Raw genomic sequence first — 5000 nt, 5'->3', positions numbered from 1 at the left:
GCGGGACAGTGTTGGCAGATTCGGCAGCGCAGATTTGTGCGGCTGCAGGTTCGTCGGGGAAAATCGGCAGCGCAGATTTTTCGACGAGCATGGGCTGGACGATGGACTGTCCAGGCCAGGCAGGAAAATTTGTCGAGGGGACACGCTGACGAAACAGCGCTGGTTCAGGCACGGCGGGCAGTGTTGGAATCGGCAGCGCCGACGAAATCGGCAAAGTCGGCAGAATCGGCAGCGCAGATTTTTCGACGAACATGGGCTGGACGCTGGACTGGCCGGGCCATGCAGGAAAATTCATCGAGGGGACACGCTGACGAAACAGCGCTGGTTCAGGCACGGCGGGCAGTGGTGGAATCGGCAGCGCCGACGAAATCGGCAAAGTCGGCAGAATCGGCAGCGGGTGCTGGCGATGGGTCTGGACGGGCTGGATAGTCCAAGGCTCGACGAGAAAGACTGCTGGTTTAGACACTGGGGCAGTGGCAGCCCGCGGGACAGTGTCGGCAGATTCGGCAGCGCAGATTTGTGCGGCTGCAGGTTCGTCGGGGAAAATCGGCAGCGCAGATTTTGCGACGAACATGGGCTGGGCGATGGACTGTCCAGGCCAGGCAGGAAAATTTGTCGAGGGGACACGCTGACGAAACAGCGCTGGTTCAGGCACGGCGGGCAGTGTTGGAATCGGCAGCGCCGACGAAATCGGCAAAGTCGGCAGAATCGGCAGCGCAGATTTTTCGACGAACACGGGCTGGACGGTGGACTGTCCAGGCCAGGCAGGAAAATTTGTCGAGGGGACACGCTGACGAAACAGCGCTGGTTCAGGCACGGCGGGCAGTGTTGGAATCGGCAGCGCCGACGAAATCGGCAAAGTCGGCAGAATCGGCAGCGCAGATTTTTCGACGAACATGGGCTGGACGCTGGACTGGCCGGGCCATGCAGGAAAATTCATCGAGGGGACACGCTGACGAAACAGCGCTGGTTCAGGCACGGCGGGCAGTGGTGGAATCGGCAGCGCCGACGAAATCGGCAAAGTCGGCAGAATCGGCAGCGGGTGCTGGCGATGGGTCTGGACGGGCTGGATAGTCCAAGGCTCGACGAGAAAGACTGCTGGTTTAGACACTGGGGCAGTGGCAGCCCGCGGGACAGTGTCGGCAGATTCGGCAGCGCAGATTTGTGCGGCTGCAGGTTCGTCGGGGAAAATCGGCAGCGCAGATTTTGCGACGAACATGGGCTGGGCGATGGACTGTCCAGGCCAGGCAGGAAAATTTGTCGAGGGGACACGCTGACGAAACAGCGCTGGTTCAGGCACGGCGGGCAGTGTTGGAATCGGCAGCGCCGACGAAATCGGCAAAGTCGGCAGAATCGGCAGCGCAGATTTTTCGACGAACACGGGCTGGACGGTGGACTGTCCAGGCCAGGCAGGAAAATTCGTCGAGGGGACACGCTGACGAAACAGCGCTGGTTCAGACACGGTGGGCGCAGTGTTGGAATCGGCAGCGCCGAGAAAATCGGCAAAGTCGGCAGAATCGGCAGCAGGTGCTGGCGATGAGTCAGGACGGACTGGATAGTCCAAGGCTCGATGAGAAAGACCGCTGGTTTAGACACTGGGGCAGTGGCAGCCCGCGGGGCAGTGTCGGCAGATTCGGCAGCAGTGTCTGCCGATTCGGCAGCGTTGGCTTGTTGGCGCGGGGGGCCGATTCGAGTGGGGACTTGGGCAGCGGGCAGTGAAAGCAAGAGTTTCCCCGATGCTGCCGGGAAAAACGCTCCCCGGGATGGCCGGGTGAGATGACCCGGCGGCCCGCGACGGGTCATTCAATTCCATGCCCCGTCAACATAACTCCCGATGTACTGTTTGCTTTTTCGGAAGAAGAGATCCATCCCCCCATCCTCGGCCAGCCAAAAACGCTCCAATTAATGGCCGGGTGAGATGACCCGGAGGCCCGCGACGCGTCATTCAAATCACTGCCCTATCGGCTACAACTGCTGATGGGTGGGATTAGAGGCCTGCCATGGTGGTGAGGGGCGGCGAGGACCGTGAAAGCTAGAGTTTTTCAGAGGCTGCCGGGAAAAAGGCCCCTCGGGTGGCGGGGTGCGAGGACCAGGCGCGTCATTCAATTCTCTTCCCTATCAACTTGGCTCCCGTTGGCGGGATTGGAGGCCTACTGTTTGTTACAGGGCTAAAATCGTCAGGGGAAGAGCTGACGAAACAATGCTGGTTTGGATGCAGGGGGTAGTGTTGGAATCGGCAGCGCGGACAAAATCGGCAAAGTCGACAAAAAAGACTGTTGGTCTGGACATCGGGGCAGCGGCAGCCATGCCGACAGGGGGGGAAATCGGCAGCACAGATTTGTGCAGCTGCAGGTTCGTCGGGGAAATCGGCAGCGCAGATTTTTCGATGAACATGGGCTGGAAGATGGACTGTCCAGGCCAGGCAGGGAAATTCGTCAAGGGGACACGCTGACGAAACAGCGCTGGTTCAGGCACGGCGGGCAGTGTTGGAATCGGCAGCGCCGACGAAATCGGCAAAGTCGGCAGAATCGGCAGCGGGTGCTGGCGATGAGTCTGGACGATTTATAGTCCAGGGCTTGATGGAAAAGACTGTTGGTCCAGACAATGGGGCAGTGGCAGCGCGGATTTGTGCAGCTGCAGGTTCGTCGGGGAAAATCGGCAGCGCAGATTTTTCGACGAACAGGGGCTGGGCGCTGGACTGGCCGGGCCAGGCAGGAAAATTCGTCAGGGGGGCACGCTGACGAAAACAGGGGCTGCGGAGTGGAAAATCGGCAGCGCAGATTTTTCGACGAACAGGGGCTGGACCGGCCGGGCCAGGCAGGAAAATTCGTCAGGGGGGCACGCTGACGAAAAGAGGGGCTGCCGCGTGGAAAATCGGCAGCGCAGATTTTTCGACGAACAGGGGCTGGACGCTGGACTGGGCCAGGCAGGAAAATTCGTCAGGGGGCACGCTGACGAAAAGAGGGGCTGCCGCGTGGAAAATCGGCAGCGCAGATTTTTCGACGAACATTCGTCAGGGGGGCACGCTGACGAAAAGAGGGGCTGCCGCGTGGAAAATCGGCAGCGCAGATTTTTCGACGAACATTCGTCAGGGGGGCACGCTGAGGAAAACAGGGGCTGCCGCGTGGAAAATCGGCAGCGCAGATTTTTCGACGAACAGGGGCTGGATGCTGGACCGGCCGGGCCAGGCAGGAAAATTCGTCAGGGGGGCACGCTGACGAAAAGAGGGGCTGCCGCGTGGAAAATCGGCAGCGCAGATTTTTCGACGAACAGGGGCTGGACTGGCCGGGCCAGGCAGGAAAATTCGTCAGGGGGGCACGCTGACGAAAAGAGGGGCTGCCGCGTGGAAAATCGGCAGCGCAGATTTTTCGACGAACAGGGGCTGGACGCTGGACTGGGCCAGGCAGGAAAATTCGTCAGGGGGGCACGCTGACGAAAACAGGCGCTGGGGCCTGAGGGCCTGGGGCCCTTGGGGGCCCTTGGGCGCTTGGGCGCGCGCGCGCGGCCCCCGCAGCCATGCCGCGCTGCGCGACGCGCGGACAGCCCCTGCTGGCTTGCTCTCTCGCCCGCGGGGGGGCTGCCTTCGGGCCCTGGCCCCCCGCGTTCTGGCCTGCCCCCTGCGTGGGAGAGGCTAGGCGCTGCAGGGGCCAGCCCGACGTCGCTGGCCGCGGCAGGCGACAGCCCGACATCGCTGGCCGCGGCAGGGGCCAGCCCGACGTCGCTGGCCGCGGCAGGCGACAGCCCCTGCTGGCTTGCTCTCTCGCCCGCGGGGGGGCTGCCTTCGGGCCCTGGCCCCCCGCGTTCTGGCCTGCCCCCCGCGTGGGAGAGGCTAGGCGCTGCAGGGGCCAGCCCGACGTCGCTGGCCGCGGCAGGCGACAGCCCCTGCTGGCTTGCTCTCTCGCCCGCGGGGGGGCTGCCTTCGGGCCCTGGCCCCCCGCGCTCTGGCCTGCCCCCCGCGTGGGAGAGGCTAGGCGCTGCAGGGGCCAGCCCGACGTCGCTGGCCGCGGCAGGCGAGCCGCCGGGGTTCCCGCATTCCTACAACAAAACGTCGTGCTTTCCACATGAAATCAATCCAGTAAAATCAGCCATATTTTTATGAGGCTGCCCACTGAATTTGGGGTCATTCCGAGCCGGTTCCTATTTTTTCCGATTTCCTCGATTTTTAATGGTAGGAAAATAAAAAAAAATACTTCCCGACCTCGAAAAATTCTGGAAAAATTAATAAAGTTGGATTGGATTTTTGCCAACCTCTGTGCAAAATTTCAGCTCAAAATACCAAGAAATGAATTTTTTAGAGGGGGGGTGACAGCTGGGACCTAGTAGTGTCTCCCCCTGCCAGAGCTTCAATGACACTTATTGCTCTTTAGGGGGGTGCCCCCTGACTGGCCATGGGGCGCGCTGGCCTGGCGCCCATAGGCCTGCCGCGGGGGATATGTGGGCTGTTGCTAAACTCGGACTAAGGTGGGGGGCCTCATGGCCCGAAGTATTGCCGGCATCGATGACCCGTTTTCCGGCCGGCGACGACCCGATTCCGGCCACCGTCTTCGGGACCCGCTCCAAGCCGTCGGGCGTGTTGGGGCTGCTTATCCGCGGCGTGGGCGTGGCATTCATTTGCCGTGCTTGTGCCAAGGTGCTGGCAGCTGCTGCGCGGCTGTCTGCTTGCCGCGACGTCACGGCGGCGGTGGCCGCTGCCCCTGCTCGCAAGTCGGAGGCCTGGCCGACGTGGCTGGTGCGGACCGCCGAGCTTGGGGATTGCGAGGAGAGCTCTACGCTGGCGTGGGCGTGGCATTAAATTGCCGTGCGCGCGCCCATGCGTTGGCTCTCCTCGCAATCCCCGACCTCGTGGCGTGACGTGCCCGCTGCCGAGGCCTGGCCTCCGTCTTGCGAGCCGGGGCTGACAGCCCCCCGCATGATTGTCCCTGTCGTTCCCCCCCGCGGCCTGTCCCTTGTCCCTTCGAGATCCTTCGCCTCCGGCTGCGGTGGCAGCTGCCCGTGCTCGC

This window comes from Populus nigra, chromosome 2, assembly GCF_951802175.1.
Source record: "Populus nigra chromosome 2, ddPopNigr1.1, whole genome shotgun sequence".
Classification (NCBI taxonomy): Eukaryota; Viridiplantae; Streptophyta; class Magnoliopsida; order Malpighiales; family Salicaceae; genus Populus; species Populus nigra.
The sequence above is the reverse complement of the archived record's forward strand: the minus strand, read 5'-3'. Positions refer to the sequence as shown.